Source organism: Cibotium barometz, chromosome 61, assembly GCF_041138505.1.
Source record: "Cibotium barometz isolate CiBa-2024 chromosome 61, ASM4113850v1, whole genome shotgun sequence".
Classification (NCBI taxonomy): domain Eukaryota; kingdom Viridiplantae; phylum Streptophyta; class Polypodiopsida; order Cyatheales; family Cibotiaceae; genus Cibotium; species Cibotium barometz.
The window spans coordinates 41222-52282 of record NC_141106.1 but is presented as its reverse complement, the minus strand read 5'-3'; positions in this window follow the sequence as shown (position 1 = coordinate 52282).

The following is an 11061-nucleotide window of genomic DNA, read 5'->3' as shown; positions in this document are numbered from 1 at the left end:
CTGACTATTGAATAATGCTAAAAACTCCACTTTTAGCATAAAATTTATTTATGCATGTACATATATAAAGATAAATATAGCAAAAATTTCTCTTTTCTCTTTTTAAGAAATTATGCATAAATACTAGAAAAGTATTTTTCTTGAATGTAACAAAAATCATTCTTTTAGCATATTAAAAATATCTATGCCTAGAATATGATGGGAATTCCTCTTTTTGTATTATTAATTTTATGCATAAAAATAAGATTTTTCTTTTTTCTGAAAAATTTTACCTTCGCTGCAATTACTGTGAGAATGTTCAATTTTCTAACTTAAATGAATACACATAATTGAAATGTGATAGGAACTCCTCTTTTAAACTAAAAATTTTATTATGCATACTTAACATAATTATGAACATAATTATAAATATAATTATGATTAATCCTCTTGATTTAAAACATCCATTCATCATTTCTATAGGAGAAGTCTTATAAAATGTTAGCATAACACTCTTTCAACTTTAAAATGAGTTTATAGGATTTTTAACTAGATTAAAATCATAAAAATACCTAATCTTTTTCTCTAGCTTGTCAAGCCTAGAGTTTTGTTTAAGATAATGAGTTTATCATAAAGAACCATCCTTCTAACAAGGATCTAACCATAAAGATGATTAATCTTTCCAAGAAAGAGAGATTTACTAATAAAAATAGTATAATTAAGCATAAAGATTAGTATTAAACTATTTAAGCATTATGAATCATTAAGAAAACTTGATTTCAAGAAAAAACCATTTAATTGAAAGCTTCCCAAGCATTAGAGGGGTTGGAAAGAAGAAAGTCATTGAGAAAGATAGAAAAACCATTGAATTAAGGCTTACCTTTGATTTTAGCGTGATTCTTTTGGAGAGAAGTGAGCCCACAAAGCAAGGTTTGGGCACCAGCTTGGGGAGGGTAATCTCCAAGAGAAGATGGAGAATTGAGAAGCTCCAAAGCTCCCAAAAGTAGAGGCAAAATAGAGGGATACTAGAATTACACTAAAATGAAGATAATATTGGCATGTAATTACTCAAAGATGAAAATATAGAGGAATGAGGGTCTATTTTTAGGTGAGGGAGGCCACTAACCAAGTCCAACTAAGTTCTAGAGGCTTCCAGCTTCAGTTTGATCTAGTTTGGACAAGTTTTGGAACAGTTTGGCTCCCTTTTTTATCCAGTTTGCATGAGGAGAGATAAAAATATCTCATTTTTTGAATTAAAAATACCAAGTAATGATGAGAAAAAGGTGCCTACTTCATGGGGCCTCTCCCTCCTTAACTGAGGTGTCAAAAAATCATAATTTTTCTAAAAATATCTCAATTTTTAATTAATAGACCTAGTACGTGGTCCACTCTTCATCTTATGTGAGCATTTACTCATTTTTGGCTTTTATTATTTGTATTTTTCTCATTCCAACACTTGGATTAATCCTATTGGCCTTTTAGAACCTTATTTGGACCTTAATAAAAAAGTTTTGAAAATGTGGACTCTTAGGCTAAGGTCTCTAATACACATATTTAGTTAATTTCTAATGCACATAGGAATATTATTTTTAAAATTTTATTTCAGGGGAATTGATCTTAGATATTAGGAGAAAATTTTTATCTAGAAATGTCCCAAAATTGAATTATCTCTCTCTAGAATATTTTCTCTCTCTAAGCCAAAAACAAGGGAAAACAAGATTTTCTTGCATTTTGAAATAGGGGATTAGTACATAGACTGAAGGGAAGGTTATTACACCTTTACATCTCAAAAACTAGGGGGGAGGAATCTTACATCCTATCCCACTTAAAAAACGCAAAGTGTCCTCATCTCGCACAGCTGGAGGATAATCTCTTTCTTCTTCGATTACTTCTAGCGTTACTGCCTTGGAAGTAGATGGCCGATTTGGGAATATCTTTCTTTGACTTTCCCTATTCTGAGAGACAGAGGTCTTGCATTACTTTGCATTGAAGCTGAGGGTTGTGGTTAGGGAGTCTACCTCTGGGGTTTCGCTGATTTTGACGGGAAGGATCTTGATTACTCTGGAAGGAAGGAGCTGGCATCTAGAATGTTGGTCCTTAACTTCCTTGTCCGGAAAACCTTGATCCAAAAAAGGGGTTGGGAAATCCATACTATGATGACCGTATCCTTGGCAGTTAAAGCATTTAACTTCTTTGTTCAAGGGTGGAACTTCTGAAGTTGAATTCCAGGGGATTGTGTTCCAGAAAAAAGACCTTTCTTCCATTCTAGAACTTCCCAAATCCTGAGTTTGACCTTGTTGTCTCTTAGGAGGTGGAAAGTTATAATCACCTTCCGGAGCTAGGAATCTTTTGAAAGATGATGGTGTTGGCTTCACGGGACCTTGACATCATAGGACTTGGCGAAATCCTTCGCCATCCGCACTGCTTCAGCCATAGAAACTAGCTTAGCATTCTTCATCAAGGTATCCAAGGGTTCGTTTATTCCCTGAATAAACCTTGCCATCAGCTATTCTTCATCCAACAGTAGCAAGTATTTGAGAGGAGGAGAGCGAATGCTTGGTGATATTCCTTCGTGGTTCGACTTCCCTGGGTTAGCTCCAGGAACTCATTCATCTTTGTTTCTAGGAAGCCGGGAGGACATAATCTCTTCCTGAGGTAAGCTTTGAGATCATTCCATGTTTAGGTGTTCCGATCCAAATGGTTTGTCTCACAGTGGTTCCTCCATGCTACCCTGGCTGTTTCTACGATCTTCAACCTGGCAAGAGTCACCTTACTTTTTTCATTATAAACCAGTGACATCAAAGTACTCTTCCATAGCTTTGATCCACTTCACTACTACTAATTCTCCCAAGTGCTCCCCTCCTTCACCTTTGAAAGGTCCAGGCTAAGATCTATGAAAAGCTTTACGAAAATCTGGGGTTGAGCTCTTCCTCATCGCATCGCGGGGGCTAACATTTCTACCACGACGACCTTGATCCATGATCCTATCAATACAAAAATTTCCTGTTAAGTCCCTTTTTCCAACTTAACCAAGACGCTCAGGTGAAAAGATCACTTCAAATCTGAAAGGAATTAAACTTTAGATCCAATTGATTCTGGGGTTCCTTATAGTTTGGTCAACCCTCACAGAATCCTGGGATAAAGATCCCTTCTACAAGAATAAACATACAGAACTCATCATCAAAAAATAGTTCATTCATATCCTTAACACAAAAATGATCCATCAGACCAATAATTTTCAATTATCATCTAAACATTCTCCACGGGAATTTTAGTTATATAGGTTCTTAATTTATCATTCCACAATTGGGTCTACTAAGCCAAAGGTCAAGCTACGAACAATTTGTCAGCACAATCCACTAATCTCATAGTGATCTACTGAAAGACTTGATCGTCTTCCCAGTTACCAAGATCATTATTGGCATTCTCTCCATTCATCATCATCATGACTTATTCAACTCATCATCCCGAATTCAGAAATCATCATCTTTCAATCAGAATCTAAATCAATTTATCAATTCTCAACAATAATTCTAAAATCATATCAACCAGCATTCGAATTCATCATGTGGGATAGCATTTTTGCTTATAACTTCAAGGTCTTAGATTCACTCATATATATTGTCAATAAAGAGCAGCAGTTATACCCACGGTATATACGGGTAATCACGGTCCTTGGAGCTATAAAGTAAATACCATCATGTCTAGGCTTCAAGCAAGTCAGGGATTCCACACAATTGGAGTACTTTCGTCTAAAAACCCAATTCATCGATTAAAAGTCTTTATTAATGAAGCTTAAGCAATGAGAATACAACATGTAAATGCTCTTTTTGAGTTTTTTTTAAATAAATTTCTGATGAATTTTTTTTTTCTTCTTAAGCTTTCAACAAAGCTCTGATACTAGCTGTGAGATCCCTGCCCCCTTCGCGCATCAGAATCCGGGGAGCTAGCAAGACGAAGTAGCAACCTTGCACGCAGGGAAGAGTTTCCCACTCATGGCCTTGCTCTCGAATGTCTGGACAAGAGACTAATCCCTCGGTTCTTCTAAAACCAAACCCGAAAAAAAAATCCCTCACCCAGAAAGCATAGGCGATTCCTCCAGGGAGAATTATTCTAACATAGTCAAAAGAGCCTTAACTTCCCTTTTTCATTTCGACCAAACCGGTGGATCACATGGCTGGATCAAGGGAGGAACTTGCACTTGGATCATAGAGACCAATGCTTTTTTCCTCGTCCAAGAGGCACACCTGTTGATCATTCTTTTCCATAGAACAAGGATTATTCGAGATTTACTTCAACTATCGTAACTTGAACAGAATTGAATTTTAATTATAGGGATCCATCAGTCTAGCCTAACCCCATCGAGTCCCTTCGGTACAGTGGATGAGGGACCAAGGAAGTGGCCTATGAGTGAAGCGCTAGGCGACCTGCGAAGAAACCTAGAGGGTTCTGACCACATACGGTGTTTGGGCTCTGGGGGGGTCGCCTAGGATACCCACACGTACGACAAGGAAGAAAAATGAATTGGAGTTGTTTTTTGAACACGGGCATGGATCTGGTTGATTGACCTTGCTGGTCTTATGGATGAGTTCATGGCTCTTTTACATGGATATTGTTGGTTGATCTTGCTGTTCTCCAACTGAGAGTCCATATGGCTTTTATGTGATTAAACTCCTAGGTACTATGGGCTAGGAAGTATTGAAAAAGCCCCTGAGGGAGTAGGTGATGAGCATTCTAGTTGTCGATGATGCCATAGGTATGCTGAGGAAGGAATGAATGAAATTGGTTTTTATGGTTCGAAAGTGGAAAAGTTAGAAATTGGATCTGGATATTTTGGAGGATTATGATTCGAAATACTATTGTTTCATTTCAAGTCTGCTTTAAAGAAAACTAAATCTGTAAAAGGCAATTTCATATTGGGTGTGTAAGTGGTGTAGAAGAGAAAGGAGAAGAGAAGAGAGGTTGTGAGATCTTGTTCTTGACATTGGTCCTATGATCAGAGAGGATTGTGTCCATGATTACAGAGGGTTCTATTGTTGGAAACCCTTGTTGTAACAACAATAAACTAGGTACCACTCTTAGTTATGGGGGGGATCTTGTGGGACCTTACCATGTTTAGGAAAAGACTATTGTGTGTTTCCCCTTCAATTGATTTTCCTTTTTGTGTGGCCCTCTTCTAGGTAGATTCTTGTGTATCTTTCTCTTTTTTAGGCAAAGTTTCTTGTGGTTCTATGACATTGTTTGAGAAGCTGAGGGGTAAGAATAAGCACATTCTTGTGCTATTTTTCTTTTACTTTTTTTTGAAGTACCAAGAAGTAGGTTCTTGTGGTTACACTAAGATTGAGGAAATTCTCTTGATGGACACTATTTCACCTAAATTGTTTGGGTATTCATTAAGTGGTTTTCTTGATGCAATCACTTAATTAAAACTAAGGTAAAAATATTAGGGTGAAGTACCAAGAAGTAGGTTCATGTGGTTACACTAAGATTGAGGAAATTCTCTTGATGGACACTATTTCACCTAAATTGTTTGGGTATTCATTAAGTGGTTTTCTTGATGCAATCACTTAATTAAAACTAAGGTAAAAATATTAGGGTGAAAAGCTTAGAAAATTACCATAGAAAATTTCCCCTTCCCCTCTGTCGCGATGCATTCCATCCATTTCCATTTCCCCTCTCAAACAACCTCCTCGAGTAGTTTCCCTTATGCATGGATCAAGCATCCAAGAATTGGCCCCATCCATGCACACATGGATGTAGAGGCATAGAAATAGAGAAGTCTAGTCGCACATGTACCTCAATATTGTGAGGGAAAAAAGAGAGGGAGAGAGAAAGGGGAGATATGGGGAGAGGAATAGAGAGGTCTAATCACATGTGCACCTCAATATTACGAGTAGCGAGAGAGAGGATGATCTCTCACCTATTTCTCTATGTAGAGAGCTCTCTAGTAGTGTAGCCTAGCTCCTCTACCACCACCCACCCTCCTAGTGGATAGAGTTTGGATTCCTTCCTTAGTCCTTGCACACATCTATGAAATACTCCACCCCCTACTGCACATGGAATAAAGAGACATATAATACTTTTTGTCATCTCACATATATGTTGGACCGTGTGCACTTACTCTCCATTTAGCTCATGGGAACCCATTTATCTGTTAGCTATGTATACACACTCTTAGCCATGTGCGCATGTGAACATAGGCAAAGGCATAAAGGGAATGCATAAGGTCAAAAGAACATAATTGAAGGGTCTCATTCATGGGCAAGTCGAGGTCAAATTCTTGCTAATGAAGGAATCACTTTAGGGGATCATTAGTTGGGAGAAAGAAATTCTGAGAGGATGAAGGTAATAAAAAGAACATTTGGCTAAGCAAGTATGAAAAGGTATTATAGCCATTGTTGCATTAAAATTAGGTAATGGATTTATCTAATCACATTGCATCACAAGATACATCCAAGGGTGCTTGGGATGAGCTAGATAAATTATTTAGGAAAAAATAAAATAATTAAAAAAAGATTTAAAATACAATTCTTTGGCTTAGACATCAAGGATAGTGAATCTCTATCTCTTTTAGCACACCTTAACAAAATGAAAAGCATAACACAAAAATTAGCTAGCATTGGGGGACTCAGAAGAAGAGGATTCCAAGTGTGGAGGAGTGGATGAGCTGTGACATAAGTAAGAGCTACCATTTAGAGTTAAGGAGGCGGCGACATGGGTACTTCATGCATGTGAGGTTTATGCCTCAGTACGATGAGGAGTTGATGAGCTGCATGCATGGAGGGGTACCTGGGACTTGAGCTCGCCAGAGAGAAAAAGAGGTAGAATGGGGTGGATTGGGGGGAGATGAATGCTGTGGAGATGAAGCAAACACGTGAGCAAGTGGGGGAGAGAGAGAGAGAGAGAGAGAGAGAGAGAGAGAGAGAGAGAGAAAGAAAGTGTTGTCAGATTGGCTAGCAAAAGAGGTATATGGTTATGCTCAAAGACCTCAAACAAGGGGAGGGAAGGTATGTCTGAAGGTGTCCTCTAAACTTGTAGAGCATCAAACTGTCTTGATTTTGGCTTGCAGCACTATTCTATTTTTCTCTAGTAAGCCTCCTCTGAAGGCTGATGTTAGTAAATGGATGTAGGAAGAGATCTTTCATAGTAAGGTTGTGTCGCACATATTCTATCTAGGGAAAGTTTTTTTAATGTTTTATTCATCAAAGGACTACTTGTTTTTGATCTATTTGCAAGAACCCCCCCTTTTTATGAACCAAAAGCTTGTGCATGCAATGCCTTTCAATCACTTGTTTGATGTAAATAGTAGCCTACTAGAAGCATGCCCTGTCTGGGTTGAGATAGTGGGTTTGCCTCCTTGGTTGAGACCTACACTAAGAGACATCGCTGCTGTGATCAGCGCGGTGCTATATTTAGCAAATGATGATACATATGGTCATCAAGCCAATATCATTTGTATTTCCTAGAACATGATGAATGAAATTCCAAAATCTATAGAAATCAAACTAGAAGGATTGGGTAAACTAGAATTAAATCTCAAGTTTGGCCCTTTCTCGGATGCATGTTTTAAATGTGGAGGGTTTGGCCATATAATCTTTTTGGGCCTAAATTGGTTAGAAAAGATAGGTTTAAGGATTGGAATATAGTATATGGTGGGGTTAATGGGGGATTTAGTGGGGTAATGTTTAATATTAAGAATAACCTTAAACCTAGTATTATTGCTAATCATTCTAATGGGAGAGTTTTGGTAGTGGAGATTTGTATTGAGGAAGAGAGGGTTTGGTTGGTGAACCTATATGGTGCTCACAATCACAAAATCAGAAGTGAAATGTGAGACTGGATCTCTAAATTGAACATTCAGAAGCAATGTGTGGTTATGGGGGATTTCAATAGGGTTGAGAAACAAAGGGATAGATGTGGGGGGAGCACAGTGATAATGGCACAAGAGAAGAAAAGGTGGGAGGACCTAAGAGGAAAGTTAGGCTTGAGAGATGGCTGGGAAATGGGGGATTGGGGGGTAGATCCTGGTCATACTTATTTTAATCTTCAATATTTTGGTTCATCATCCAGACTGGATAGGGTTTTTTAAAGTCAGCAAACTTGGGTCCCTCATACTGTTAACCCTTTATTGACTCTAGTACTGCTCTTTCTAATCAGATGCCTCTCAGATGGGGTTGGCATGTTTTGGGCTGGGAAGAGAATAGATTTCCAACCAAGAAATTGAGAGTAAACAACCTGTTGCTTGAGGATCAACTTTTTAAGACACACTGAAGAAGCTAAAGAAAGGTCGAAAATAAGAGATTCTCAGGGGTCATGAAGACTCTTTCGTAATGAAATGCAACCATCTTCAGAAAAAAAAGACAGATTGGAAAACTGTTAGAAGATGAGATTTTTTGGTATTTCAAATGTCAGGAAGGGCTAAAGAGTGAGGATGAGAATTGTTCAAGGAGATAATAGGCAGTAACAAAAAATGCCCAATAACAAGAGGAAACCTGACAGGTATTTATTTAAGTTACCTGAAGGGAAGGGATCCAAGGAGGTGATGGTGGGGAGAATACTGGATGAGAATGTCCAAGAGATGGAGGGTATAGAGTTACAATGTTGGGCAGGGATTTGGCTCAGAGGACTAATCAAAAATGTACCCTTGTGCAACTGGATGAGAACTGGATTTGGAGAAAGCCTATGACAAAATACATTGATCCTTTGTAGCTAGGGTTATGGAAAAACTAGGCTTTGGCATGAGGATATCTGGCTACTTGCATTTATACCCTCACATTTTGAGGTCACTCTTACTTGCTTTTGAATGGAAAAATTATTGGGGGATTTGATGTGAACAGATCAGTCACACAAGGTTGCCCTCTTTCCCCCTTGCTGTTTGCTACTGCTTCCCATCCTCTAATCACAGCATTAGAGCATGCCAGTATTGAAGGGAATGTCACTGGACTAAAGCTGAGCTATTGGGAGCAGTTAGTAATTCAATGCTTTGCAAATGACTCTCCTTTTTTTACAAGCTGATAATGATAATGTGAGAATTACTTTAGGCATTATTCAGGATTTTGCTGGTGCAGAAATAAAGAATTATAAGTTTGTTAGAGGATAATGATTTTGCCTTGGAGAGATGGGGCTGTGAGGTAAAAGAGGTCAAATAGTCAGACACTTAGGGGTTCCCTTTGGTGTAGATGTGACCAACAAACAACTTATAGATTGGGCTTTGGATAGGTTTTATTTGAAATTGAAGAAATGGGAAGGGATCAGAGTTCCTTTCCATGATAGAGTGGCCTTATGCAATATAGTATTAAATGCTTACATTATGTTTTTGTGCCCTATTTTGGATTTTGGCAAAGGACATTGGCAGAGAATAATTAAACCCATAAGACAATTCTTATGAAGGAATGGCATGTCTAATAAGAAGGCTCTAGCCTCTGGTTGGCTTGGGACAGGTTGTCTCTTCCCAAAGAGGGGGTGGGATTGGAATTCTACATCTTCCTTCTCACACTAAGGCTAGGATGGCACTGTTACTCCCCAAGTGTCTGTATCAGGAGGAAGTTTGGACAAGGATGTTAAGAGAATTAGTTGAAAGTGTTGTGGTATACTATGAAGGTAGATGGAATGAACTAGGATGGAAAGATAAGATATTCTCCTATGCTCCTCTAAAGGTTACAGGTTCACCTCTTGCAAGAATATTGTGTACTAACTGGAAAGAGACATTGGAGTTGATGCTTTGGGATGGCTGCTCTAGAGTCACAGGGAATTGTGCTTAGGTATTTAGTGGTCACATAAATTTAGCCCCCCCTGGCTCTACACAATCCTAAAAGTTTGAATAATAAAGGTCTCAAAAGATTGTTTGATTGCTAGGATAGGGCTTTACTGGGATGGAAAGACCCTAGTCAACTTGATGAGGAGTTTAGTCTCTATTCTAGGCAGGGTTTGTTGGTCAAAGTGGTGCTGGATGAGGTCCAGAAAAGCTAGTTCTCTACTGCTTTTGATGAGTCTGCTGGGTAAAAGATTGGGTCTAGTATAATGGGGCTAAACTAGATAAAGGAGTCGACTACCAAAGAACTCTATAGGGCTTTAAGAAAGATTGAGGAGAATAAGTTATAATGTAATAGGATTTGGAGGACAAGTTGGGGGCCCAACACTTGGAGGAAGAGATGGAAGATTGTCTTACCAAGTGCGAAATCTTTCTATGGAGAGTTTGTATGGGTGCCCTTCCTTCTGGGAGCAAACTGGTGCAAAGGAATGTCACAAATGGGTATTTCCCTGATGTAAAACAGCTCTGGAAGATGGGAAACATGCCTTTTGTTATTTCGTAGCTATCAGAAGTACTTGGACCAAAGTTAGCAGTATGTAACTGTATTGGTGTGCAAGCTCATTGTTGGGAGGATTGGTTATTATGAAGATGGAAAACCAGTGAGGAGACTGTTGATGATATCTTTAACATAACTAGATTCTACTGTCTGTGGGAAATATGAAACACAAGAAATTGTATTTTATTTCAAAACGCAAGTGATACAGGGTTGGATACTACAGGTCTAATGTATAAATGTGTACATATGTGTTGGTCTATACTCATGGTCAATAAACTAAATAAAGAAGGGATGATATAGATTATTCAAGTATTACACGCTACTATATTTTGACACTACTTGGAAGGGGATTTCTTCAGGCAGGGTTCAGGGTTTAGGGTCTAGCACTTAGGCTTTAGGGTTTAGGTTCGGGGTTTAGGTTCGGGGTTCAGGGTTCCGGGTTCCGGGTTCCGGGTTCACGGTTCACGGTTCACGGTTCAGGGTTTCGGGTTCAGGGTTCTGGGTTCAGGGTTTAGGGTTCAAGGTTTAGGGTTTAGGGTTAGGGATTCAGGGTTTTGGGGTTCAGGGTTTAGGAGGTTCAGGGTTTAGGGCTAGGGTTTAGGGATTAGGGTTTTAGGTTTTTAGGGTTTTTTAGGGTTTTTAGGATTTTAGGGAGTTTAGCATCATTTAGCATTTAGGGTTTAGGGTTTAGGGTTTTAGGGGGTTTAGCGTTTAGTGTTTAGGGTTTAGGGTTTAGAGTTTAGGGTTTAGGGTTTAGGGTTTAGGGTTTAGGGTT